At 38.9% G+C, this 13,644-nt stretch overlaps 1 protein-coding gene across 8 annotated transcripts in view; it reads left to right on the forward strand.

The window, feature by feature from the left end:
- Positions 1–13,644, forward strand: part of LOC129733257 (LIM domain transcription factor LMO4.1) — a 677,190-nt gene that overhangs the window by 510,331 nt on the left and 153,215 nt on the right. The window lies entirely within an intron of this gene.

Consider the following 13,644-nt stretch of genomic DNA (forward strand, 5'->3'; position numbering starts at 1 on the left):
TAGCACATTTTTCGTTACACTTTGTACAGCTTGCCAAAATCCTAAAGTAAGACGTGTCTCACGTCACCAGCCAGTAGGTTATTCTAAGCTAGATAAACAACACTTTTATTTCGAAGTGACAGTCAGAAATGACCGATTTTTCAAATTAGATGACAAGGGTGCTGCATTGCGCTTGATTCCCTAGAAGATTCGTTAGAAGATAAAAGCGATAAACCTGTCCATAGCGACCTTCACATATTTTAAACTCAGAGTTTTTACATTCAAATTAGTGTGCCATTGTTTAACAAAGACTGTGAATGCGTTTAGGGATTGATTTCAAGTGTAGAAACCCAAAACGGCACAATGTCTCAGTGAAATTTTAGAATTGAAATCTTGAAGAATACCAAATTAAACCAATATTTTATATTTTCCGCGATGTTGAATACCCTGGTGTAGGTAGGGTAGGATGAATTTTAATTGAACACTATTTATTAGTAGTTATACTAGGAGTCGCCGAATTAACTCACGAGAGCATCATTTATAATGACATTCATTATAGTACCATCCTGTGGCTTTCAAAGCAATGGCACCCTTTTTAAATTAATGATGGCTATTGTAGATACGGTCAACTCACCTTATTATCGTTCGAATGAAGTTGTATCCTATAGCCCCTCTCGAAACGTTCCATGTAGTATGTTGTAAACCACGACCTGTCATCACACAGAATATTGATGTTTGCACTGTGCCCGGTTCAGAGTTCGCTTAGCCCGGTTGCACAGTAGAGCGAACTAATTATCCTCGGTTTGCAACCAAAAAATCTACCGTAAAATCCACATGCTTTTCTGTGCAGCTCTTTCGCTCCCCCACGCTTCCCCTTTTCGCTCGGCTTGAAGTCGAGGGCGACCTGTCACTTGAATTTCCAGCGTTCAAGCTAGTTTCACTTCCCAGTTAGCAGCTATCTACGTATACACTAATTAAGCCGAAGGAGCATCTCTTACGCTCTCCGGGAAGCACTTGGGCGAATACAATTTCCACCGCACTTCAGCTGGTTAGTTCATTAAAAATAAGCATCGCATTCATTTGATGTCCTCTGCACGTTTTCCCCCTTCTGCCGCCGCCGCCGGTCCACCGCAGCCACTTTTTCCGGTTCCCGAAACCCGGTGGTCGCCCAAACAATTTACACTAATTAAAAAGTAGCTTTATTAAGTCAACTTGATGTTTATCCTTTTTTCGCTCTAAACTCCTCCTTCACCCGTTCCCGTCACGTGAACTCGGCTGGGGATGCATGTGCTCCACTTTTTAAGAAACAACCAGCAACAGCCACCCGCTTGGTAGCGGCACACCACGGATGCGCGCGGATCTGGAACAACGCCGGTACCACAGAACAGCTGGAACTCACTTTCTGCAAGCAGTGACGATTGCGAATAAGTGGCAGACACTTGGACCCGCGATGCAGCGACAAAAAAAAGCAGTGAAAATGAGGCTCATAATGGCAATCCTTGATGATGCACGCGAAACAAACTACAAAAGTCTTGTAAAACTCCGGGCAGAGAACTTTTGATACAAAATTCGTAATTCAGATTTTATAAATAAAGCTACATTACGAATGCTTCCAGGTATATAATTAAACACATATTGCAAAAGCTGCATCAATTAATTTTCCTCGAACGAATCAATTTTCAATAAAACATTGAAACGCAACCACCTCTTCCAGCCGGGTTGTGTCTTCTCCTCTGGAGCAACCGGAGAGCAAAATCTTAACTCTAATCAAACTGTCATTTGCTTTTCCACAACCGATCCGCTCGGTGTGCATTTTGCACGAGACATGCTTGCTAGTCCTTTTGCAAGCGCTCTGGATCTTCGGTATCCTCTCCAAACGTTCCTGTCCTTCGTCGACTAGATAGATGGTAGTAGAAGCGTACTGTTCGACAAAAGTCGAACTCACGAATCATCAAATCGACAATTTCTCCGGTGTATATTTGATGAACGATTGTTCCGATCGGGTATATCCGACCGACCGAGATTCGCAACAGGAACATTGCAATTGTTGGCTGTTGCGGTGGAAACGGGTGGACGGGGGTGGTAAGTACTAGGTGGGTGGGAATTGCGTGAGGAAACATGCTGTCGCACCGTGATTGTAACGAACCGAAACGAAAAGGACGAGCAAGAAGAAGGTAATGAATGAACATTGTCTGGTGTCTCTGTGCTCGTTGCACGTAGTCCTGTCGCTCCGTCGTGTGGTTTGGTTGACCATCCCTGTTGTCTGGCTAGGAAAGCGAAGGGGGAGGGATGAGGGATGAGGCTTGTTATTTTGCTAGCGCTGTCTGCGGAGTGTTTTTGGAGCGAAAGTTTTTCTGCCCGAATGATGTTGTGCCGAATGCATGTGGTTGGATTAGTTTATCGAGTACACATGCTTAGTTTTTCTGTCTTACCGTTTTACGTTGATGATTAACCAATCTGCAATAGTAAACTTGTTTACAAAAATTGAAAAATTGAAGTTTTTCTGAAAAACTTTCCTCATCAAAAACCTTCATACTTTTACCCTCATTGAGCTTGTTCTCATTTGTTTCTTCCAACAATTAGAACAAAACAAAATTTGTTTTCTGAACCTTTAAAAATCTGATCTAACAATAAGAGTGCAGGTTTTCAATCACACATCTCAATCACAGCGTCGCAACATTTGATTATTTTTTAAGAAGGTAGAACATATCGACCGGAAAACCAATAAACAAAATCCAAATCAAGTTTCGGAAGTCCACAATCGATCTTTTTTTTCGCTTTGTACTACCGCCAACATCAGGAACTCATGAGTCATAAATTGTACATCGTAATCTCGAAAAAAAAAATAGAGAACGAATGTCGTCAGTTTGAAATTTAAAAATCATAGCCCAACAACCAGACTGTACATGAATTTGAAGCAAAAAATCTATTTAGAATTTGCACCGATTGAGAAAAGTTGTTAAGACAACAATAGTAAACCCTGAATAACAATTGTAAACCCTGAATAATAAAAAAAATGCTGAATATTTTTTATGAATTTTTCATTTTTCTACGAAATTTCAAAATTCAATGAAAATAGGTAAATTCTCATTTTCGGGGCATTTCCGTACCAAAATGTTCAAAACAACAAAATTTTTATTTCAGATTTTCTGGTAAAATTTGAGGTTATTGTTAACTCTCTTTTCTTTCGTTTTTTTTTATTATTCATAAAAAACAATAGTCAAGCCATCTGTCAGTCGCAGTGAAAACGTGTTCGTTAAATTTTCACCATTTAAAATTTCCTGAAAGTTATTACTCTTGTTGTGTAAGCTGTTATATTGTTAATTCGGTTTGTGTACTGTACAGTGATATAACGCAACTAATAATGGATGGGAAATTCCTACCCCAAAACCGGTTCCGAAAAGTCCGCTCTTGAATCAAATTTGGTGTTTCATTTTAATAACGCTTGCTCTTTGTATTTTATTTTTGCTTTACCACAGGAACGGTGATGATCGTTTTGTTAAATTTTCTGCAAATTTTATTGGATGACAGTGAACGCGTGGATGATTTCATCGAATCAAGACAGCTTACAACGATGAAATTCCAGTATATCTGAAAGTATGTTGCATTCTTTTGAAGTGAAAATTGACAAAAAAATTGTTGTAAGTCTCGAAGAATTTTACTAGTGAAAATTTTTTATTGGCACTGATACTATAACCAATATCAAAAATTTATAATTCAAAATTTTTGCATCATAGAATATAAAGTATGATAAAATCAAGCGGGAAACAAATGAGTAAAAAATTGAACCGAACATCGTTCGTATGACTAAAATTAGAAAATCAAAACTCAAAAGCGTACATCGTTTAATGATGAAAAAGTCCACAAAGAAGGAAACTTTAAAAAAAATTGCCCCATATATGTTGAGAAATACCTTCTTTTTATATGTTACAGTATCCCGATTATCCACCCAAACCAGTATAAATTCATAACACTTTAATTGAAGTAAAGTAAAGTAAAGGATAAAAAAGCGTGATTTTCGAATCTTATCCCAATATGCTCAAAGTCACTTTTTAAACGTGTTCAGCCTTATTGAAACCAAGAGATACTGTCGCAAAAATTCGAAAAATGTGTCGAACGCCATCTTTTCCAAGAGGAGACGTTGTCTACAAGCATCTTATAAACAACGCATATAATACTCATTACCGGGGACTCCTGAGCCAAATTAGGTTTGTAGAAACCGTTTTTACCTCAACCATGTAAGAATCAATATATTAAAGAATTATGTTACACATTTCTTGCAAAACAAACTTCATTTTACTAAGGCGAATCAGGTTTCACAACACTTAAAACACATTATTTCAGCAGCTCACACAGCTTTGCATTCTTCAGCAGCTCCGTCTTCTTTGCCTTCAACGATTCAACATAGGTATCGTCTATGTGAAATGGGAGCGTAATGGATCAACGACTTGGTAATATCAATTTCGTCTTCTCCACTGGCATCCTGTACTGCATCGTACACCAAACACTGCGCTACAAGCCTTTCCTCTTCCAGATTCATGACTACACCCTCCTTGTTCACGGAGAAACCACGCTCCAACTTAGCACTGCTATGCGATAGAATCAAAATCGTTTTAGTAAACACGGTCAAGTTAGGAAGGCTCTTGCCTGAATCGACTATCAGATCTCTACAAAAAGTATCAAGGTGCTTCTCGCTATGGCGGTAGGAAGTCAGCCATAGTCTTTCTTGGAAGTATTCGAGGAAACTTATTCAAAAAGTTTTGGTCTTGTGATCGCCATTAGATGGCTGACGAACAATGGGTTTGTATGGCACAATGTCACCCCGGCTTACGGTTCTCAACTGATGTAATATTCAGGGAAATTCCCGGTTTTTCCGGATTTTCCCGGTTCCAATCAATTCCAGGTTTTTTTAGGTTTTCCCGGTTGGGTGGTCACTCCTCAAAAAGAAATTTTTTCGCGAAATCTAGTCGTCCTTTTTTATTTTTACGTATTGACGTATGGTGTTCTCTGATTCTGCGGCTAACCCACCTCCCTGACACCGTAATCTCAGCACCTATAGTTTGACAGTATCCCCATTATGACGAACCCCTCGATGCCGAGCCCCAAACAACAATGGCCGCAAAGAGAAGACTTCTGACGTGCGCTTCACTCCCGTTCAGTGTTGCCTTATCTATCGATTTCGCTGTTTATAGCAGTGTGAAGCACAGCAGTGTTACATGCCATTCCATTCCCGCATATACAAAAGCACAGACTACGAACGTGTCAGGGAGGTGGGCTAACCGTATGCTCCCGTACGACCGTACGAACCTGTACTTTCCCCAAATTTCCTGTGCAGCTCCAAGATTTTCTCTACAATCATTCACTTCCGAATTTCGGATGGGAATCGAAATTTGTTTACTTGTCATGCTATCTTGAAGTTCCAACACTTTTCTCTACGATAAAAAACTGAGGCACAGCATAAATCGAAAGTATATAATTTGTTTTAAGATGATGCCACACTAATTCCGAGGGGTGTGTCAATACTTTATTACAAAGTATTGTGAAACTTTCTGGTGTATTATTTTTTCCATGTCATACCATTTTTAAACGTAAATTGTCAAATGTACCCCAAACTTTAAGATTTGTATATTAATTTAGAAATTTCTCCGTATTGTTCGATAAAGATTCGAATGGCCTTTATATATTGATCAAACATATCAATGAATCTATGTTTGCTGCTGAAGAACCCCAAATAACCTACGAAAAGGGCGTTTTTTTTTTTTTCACGAAAAGCTCCAAGCTGTTCCAAGCTCAATTTTGAAGTATCTCAAAAACGGATGCATTGGAGTAATACTAACATATTGTTGTACATATCTCCATCCTGAACTTTTACTCCAAAGTTTTAGAATAATGTCAATTTTCAACAAAAATCAATTTCTATAAAAATTCAACTCATTTTTGTAATAATAAAAAAAAAAAATTTATTTTCATACTTTCTATATTATGAAAACAGCTGCATGCAGGAGGTTCATTATTAAAATGAGTTGGAAATATCTATTCAAATCTTTTAAGATGATTAAAGAATGAATATTCTGCAAACTCCATCCTGGACTTCTGCCAAAAGTTTTGCTATAGCTTCAAGATTCTTTAAAACAATCTGACACACAACCGCATTATTGATGCAAGACAACGGGGAGCTATTATTCATTGGCACACAATACAATGAGCAAGATAGTAGAAAACTAAATTTACGACGTCCTCAACTTGCTAATGTCATTGGTTTCACTATGCTTCAATAGTCAAAGCAAGTGTCTTTTTATTTGTTTCATTCGCTTTAAACTTAACCCTCTAGTGCCCAATGCCGCTATTTGGCGGGCTTCAGTCGAAGTTCCGAAAAGCTTTAATAAACACTTAAAAAGTGTTTATAATGGTTTATAATGATTTTATCGAAGTCCGTTTAGAAAAATAATTTGGGCACTAGAGGGTTGATGAATGAGCTGCAAAACTGCTGTGAGCTCACATTATGGTGGCAATGTTTGTATGTAGAAAATTACATCATCGAATTTTCAAAACCGACCATGTACGTTTTGTTCATTGACCCAAAAAATCATCTGTGCAAAATTTCAGCTCAATAGGACATGATTAAGGGGTGCCTCAAAGCGCTCAAAGTTGTGTTTTTTCGACCTGCGAAAGTCTACCAAGGAGGGAGTACACAAAATGGGAAAAATCGGGATATTTTTTTTCGATGTCGCATGTCTTGAAAATGCATAAATCGTCGTTATCTGAAAAAAAAAAATAACTGAAAATCGACCTTCTGGGACTTACTCGTTTTCTGGGCAACCGCAGGCTAAGTATGAATTTTTTCAGAACTGGCTTCTAAAATGACTCACAACTCGTTCCAAACCAGATCTAAATTATTTTATTGTTCATTAGGTATCTCAAACTTGATTTTCATTGGGGCAGTTTATTTATTTTTAACTGGAGTTGTTCCAAAAACAAAAAATAAATTTTTTTTCGAAATAACGGTCTCGACGTTTTATACATTTTTAAGACATTTGGCATCGTAAAAAAAATCGAATATCCCAATTTCATGTACTCCCCCCTTTAGCAGAGTACTTAGTTTCGAGGGTCGAAAAATCACAACTTTGAGGCACCCCTAAATCATGTCCTGTTGAGCTGAAGTTTTGTACGATCATTTTTTGGGCCAATGAACAAAATGTACATGGTCGGATTTAGAAATTTTACATGACCCTTTTCGCTGCCACCCTAGCTCACATGTTTCTTAGTTTTCATTGCCTGAGAGAAAAAACAAGCAGCTTCGTAAACGTAGAAGCAAGAATGACGAAACTTGTAAAAGTTGTATAGTTGTATGTGCCTCATATTCATCATCTCAAGATATTTAAGAACTGCTGCTGATGCTTCTGTTTCAGAAGCCAGGTTGAAAATAAATACGAGCCGCATGTCTGTGCCTCCTCTATGTAGGAAAGTGATACCATCTCTTTCACGTATTGATCTCGAATTAAATTTGGACTTGTTGATTTTTTTTTAATCATAACTATCATAACATATTATGTCGTACTGTTGATGAAAATAACAAATCCTATAATATACAGGAGTCGAATGATGCAAAAACCATAAACTTTTGTATGATTTTAAATGATTTTATAACATTGCTTCTTACGTCATGGGAAATTATGTTTGGATGTTTTCCAGCAGTTTTTCAGAACAAAGTTGTTGAGCTCATCAATTGTTACGAAACTATGCATTGTTAGCTACCATTTACGCGTAATAACTCAATTTTACTGAAAAAGCAAATGGGACTGATTTGCTATGCGCGGCAGTACACAAGAATCAAATGTTACACTGAAAACGTTTCACAAGATGCGAGAGAAATCTGGACAAAGGCTCTACATTTACGAAACAAAACAATGGAACTGATATACTCGCGCTGTCATTTCGAACAGTTTCGTTTTCACTTGATTCCTTTCGGCTACTGTCAACGATTCACTTCTTTCTCTCTTCCCTTTTTTCTTCTTTCGGATCATTTCAAATGAAACTAATGACTATTTCAATCGACTCCTTTCTTTTTTGACCTTTTCTGGCCTTTAGAAAGCGGTTTTGGCCATTCTGAGCTCAATTTGAGATCATTTTCTTTTTTCGGCCTTTTCTAACCTTTAGAAGGCGATTTTGGCCATTTTGAGCTAATTTCGGGATCATTTTCTTTTTCGGCCTTTTCTGGCCGTGAAAAATCTGCCCACGTGTGGATGGCCCCTACCTACAATTCATTCTCAGACAGTTTTCCAGCACAACCAAAGGTTTCTTAGAAACAATGCTTCGAATGAAACCTGTGCCAAAAAGACATACGCCCTTTCAGATGCTCACTCTTGTGTCTAAGAAATTTGTTCACGCGCAAAAAACTCAGTTTGCTAAGATCAGATCAGAAATGTTTGAATAAATTTCTGCGTATTCTCCAAATCATTCGGCATGAGAATGAATGTGTTGTAATTTTAAAAATTGAATTAAAGGTCGACCCGATCAGAAGAGCATAACTAAAAAATTACAAAATTCTATCAACGTGAGATACAAATAACATATTTTGATACAATTTTGTTTTTTTTCCATATAATTTTGATAACAAAATTGAATCTGAATGAGTTATAAAAACAAAACGTGAAATGAAGTAGTTCTGAATCAAGTCTATAGTTATTTTTCGTTTTTATCAAAACCTGTTGACTCTAACAATGTTTGTTATTATATTGTTCTATATACTATCTTATTTTGTAAGGTGATATATCAGTAACAAATTTTGATATGTGTTTGATACTAGTAGAATCATTTCTGTTATAATTTCTGTTATTTTAACATCTAACGGGACCAAATTGAAAACACAGCCTGTAAGGTTTTTCCCGTAACAAACTAACAACTTCTGTTACATTTTTGTTTTTCCTTTCTGATCGGGGAGCCATTTCATAACTGGACTGGCATTGTTCATTTTACTATAGCGCTCCTGACAGTCAAATCTGGAGTGTTATGATAGCAGTTTTTGTATGAAATGTTTCCATTTTCTGTGCTGAAGAATTTTTTTCTATGTGTGGACTCATCACTGCGATCAGAGACATTTTGATCTATTGTAATATTGCCTAGGTGTTTTCTTTACTCCCTACTCCATATTGTTGGCAGTATCACTATTGAAGTAAGTGATACGCTTTTCATTTATATCCGTGCTTGTGTGTATGAGTTTACCATTCCATTTCAAGCTTACTGCTCTACTTTACCGAGCCTCTTTCTATCCTACCAGTATCGCCAAATTATAATTCCCTGGAGGAAGACTACACCTAACGTTCTTCTCTGACCGGGTTAATTATGAGAGGGACATATTATGTCAAGAGGCAGGAGTTTTATCGAAACCTCGTTCCTCCTACCAACACCGCGTCACATTCACGATTCCCTGAAGAGGCACTTAATGTTTCACCTCTGGTCAGTTTTATTATAAGCAGGACTGATTTTTTCGACATGGACTGGTTCAAAAATCGCAAAGTCGTCAGTGACATATTATCGTGGTATTAAGCATCGGATGCTTATTCCAAAGGTTTTGAGAACAGTTTGGATATACCCGGATCTGTCGGCTAATGATAACGCCAAAGTATTCAATGCCATCAAAAGTAGCACCAAAAGGTTTGTCTACGAGAAAAAACTTGATCTTCTCGGACCAATAAGCACTGACGTGAAATCTAGTGGGCAGAAGATGTGCTCGGAAGTTATACAAATTCATTCTCATGGGTACGTACAAAACGTACGTGAAGATGGACTATGGAAATATAAGTTCTCTAAAACCGCTGTCGAGGTGATGCCCCTAGCACGTTTAATTTCATTTTTGCCGATAAATTTAGTATTTACAACTGCCAACTGCGGACAAAACAACATTCTTTCGAGACAAACAAGACTATGGTTTCAAAATTGCCATCACAGCGGAAAAATTAAACAGTGGTACCGAGACATCGGGATCGATTGCAGTGAAAAGCAAATCAATCCACCCAACTGCATTCAATTCCTCCCGATTGAGAAATATTGGGCAATTGTTTCCAAGAGAAGTGAATACAAGGACCGGTATGTGACGGAAATGAAGAATAGGACAAACAAAATGGCCGCTAAGATTAGTGTCCAAAATAAGATGATTGGTATTCAAAGAAAATTTCGAGATTCTAGCAAAACTGATTCTGATTTATATTTTTGCTATGTTTTCTCTAATACAAAAGAGGCCTATTTGGATTTCATTGACATCCTAGATAGATCCGTTTTTTGCGCCCAGATTTTGAATGGCTCAGGCTTTGTTTCCTCTCGTTTCTCTAGGTCTTGCCATTTTTTGAATACACCGATTTCAATCTAATGTGTAATTAAACATTCTGAAACCAAAATCATGCAAAGTTAACATTCTTGACACCGTCTCTATGTCCACACCCATGCATGGATCATTCAATTAGGCATCTTACCGACACCGTTGTCGGCACAACAGCCAGAGACCACTCCTGACTTACAATGGATATGCGGCTCTGGTGGTTCAATAGAATTAAATGTAGCTTCAAGGCGTTGGTCGGCTGTCGTCATCGTCCGAGTGAATTGATTTCCTCGACGGAACCCAACGGCAATGAATTAACGAAATTAGTCGTCCGGTGTCCGAAGACCAGAATCATCCTAAAAGTGTAGCATTAAAAATACTACGCGACTGGTTATGTTCGTTGTAATGCCATTAGGATAAAAGGATACTACGATTAACATCGTTTACTTCTTCGGTTGCCATTGACTGAGCGGTTGTTGTTGCCTGCTGCTTCCGGGGATAATCCCCGAAGGAGAATTTTCTCCCAACAGATAGCAAACCCTTGATGCTGGGCTTCAATGGCTCGTTTCGAGCCATGCATCGGAGAGACCTCTGCGGTACTGGTGCGGCAGTATTACTGGCGTTCATGTTTTATCACCGACCAATTAGCTGCCGCTGTGCTAAACATTCTCGGTTCGCCTGCTCATGGCCAATCCCTTTCGGTTTCCACCGCCATTTTTAGTCGGTGCTGGGCAACAGCGGCAAGCTGTAATGAGCCAATTTGGGTGAAAAACTTCTCCAACACTAATTAACAATTAAAATTCTAATTAAATTAACCGAAATGAAAACCCCACTGCACGAAAACAAATTTAGAACTGACACTTTTTGTGTCTGAAACAGTTTCTGGCTGCAGTGAACACACCTGAACTAATGAAGAAAACTGAAGAATTTTGACGAAACTTACGCAGTTCGTGATGTGATAATACTAGTGACAAAACTACAAGTGAAACGCCGCGTCACAGCTCTTCCCTGTATCGCGCCGTAGACGTGAGGGCGAACACGTTCGCAAATTTTACCATTAGATACTTCGAGTCCGAATCTGCCCTGCCCGCGGCGGAAAAGGCGGAATCGGAGTATCAAATTCTCACCCAACAGCTAATTGTTACTCATTTTGCTTTGCGGTTCTCGCTCGCCATCATCGCAACCGCTCGCCAGCTTTTGATTTCAACCGGTTGATTGGGTGGCGGCCCGACGCTAGTCGCCAAGACAAGAGGACTCTGCAGCTAATTAGGGCGCTAGGCTGGTTCAGCCGCCGCCCGGTTCCGCTGCATCGTTTTCGAAACCGTAAAATTTTAGCGCGAATACCGCCCCAAATCTCTGCAGTGACGGGGATTACCCTCACAATAGGCTCCATCATAATCAATTTACCCCTAACTACATTCATTACACTGCCACCGTACATCATCCGGGAAAAGCCAACAGTCCTCACAATCACAGGGTTCCGAATTGCCTATTTATTCAAATGTAAATTTCATTTCATCGCAAATAGAATTCAAATCTAGAATTTACTTCCCTACGAATACACATCATCATCACCGTCATCATCGTCATCATCATCACAGAGCACGCGGCCGGCGTTGCCTCCTGTAGGGAAATTGTGACACTTCATCACGCTGTCCTTTTTCACACATCCGCACCAATTTGCGCGCAAAGCTGCCACCCTCGCCCAACGCTTTCGTCTTATCGAGAGGCTCCACTCAGACCTTTCTATTTTGTGGTCGTCATGTCCCATTTCAATTCGTCTCTTTTTTTTGTTCAACATTTCGATCTCCACTGTTGCTGAGCTAGGTGGGCCATTCTAGACACAAAATTAGGAATCTACGTTACGGTTTTTTTTGTTTGTTTTACTCCTAAATGTTGATCAACAGGCTATAGTGAAATAGAAACAAAAAATTTACGAATATTATATTTTAAAATTTCTCTTCCTTTTTTAACTATACTTTTTCTTCTGCACATTGTTTTAAATTACTTTTTGTGTAAGCGATCTATTTTGTGTTAAAACACGTTTTTATGTGTTATATGTTTTATTGGTTTGTTCTCTGTGTTTCTTCAGTTAATTACCAATTTCATCCTGTTATAATTTTGCTTGCTTATCTTCTTTTGCTTATTTTTTTCATTTTCCTCTAGTTATCGCTTCAATATTTTTTAAGTTTGTTTTCTTTTTCAGAATAATTAATAGTCTCAGACCACTCTAATAAACATGATTATGAGTGCCTTACACTTGATTCTCACCTAAGGCTGCTGGTATTTTCAAATTCTAGTTGAGGGGAACTGGCGAGGTCAGTGTTGTCCAACCAGTTTCGAAGTTTATCAAAAACAATTGCAACATAAGTAACTATAACGAAAACACTATTTCTTAGTATAAGCTTTGTAAAAAATTTAACAAAATTTACTTCAAACAATCATTTGTCCGTTAGCATGGATAGAAGGTCAGTACATTGGAATTCATCCCTGCTAGGTACAGTGCCAAGAATGGCCTTGGCTCGGTTTCAGGAGCCCGTTTAGCTGATTGCTTTCTAGCCTTGAAGCTAGCCTTATCACTTGCTAGTGCTTTTCACACATTCGCGCTCTCATACACAAACACACGTTTACAAACACGATTCAGTAGCGGAGGTTTTGTGCTGCCCACTCACTCGTTCTCTTTCTCGCTCTCTCTATTTTCCAATTGAAAAGTGTAATTTGATGTGATGAATCAGGTTTTCTGGTTGAAGGAAATCGGGTTTATGGCAGCAATCCTTTTCCAACGTGCGCGGGACTGCCGAGGCCGGCCTGGTCTAGACGGTGGAAATATGATTGGATATTGGGGGATGTTGCAGTGGTAAACGGGGGAGAGCAATTGGCACGATCTTCGAAACTGAGGAAGTTACAGTTTGCAGCAACACGTTGTTCGTTGGCGGAAGGATGCAGGATGATTGAAGGCCTGTTGGAATTACGAAACCCTCAAAATCGTTTGCGGTTGGAGCAGAATCGTTAGCTTGTAGCCGCTAGTCAGCTAGTTCGATAAAAACTTCTCACAGTTTCCCTTTTTTGATTTGGCAGACATTTGAAAATTTTCGGTATTTCCAAAGATGCTTACAGTTCATTAAAATTGCCTAATTTGGCCATAAAAAGCGCTAGCCATCGAAAAAGTCATCATTAGAGCAATTCTTCTCGCTTGCCGGTGCATTTCTTTGTCGAACGTGACCGGCACAGGATCGGTAGGAGTTTTCTTCAATTCCTACAACTCCCAGCTGAAAGATACTCATCGGAGATATCTCGGTTCGTTAGTGCCTTATTTGGTGAGCGCGGTTCTGGCGCGGCTGACGACGATC

This window comes from Wyeomyia smithii, chromosome 3 (assembly GCF_029784165.1).
Source record: "Wyeomyia smithii strain HCP4-BCI-WySm-NY-G18 chromosome 3, ASM2978416v1, whole genome shotgun sequence".
NCBI lineage: Eukaryota > Metazoa > Arthropoda > Insecta > Diptera > Culicidae > Wyeomyia > Wyeomyia smithii.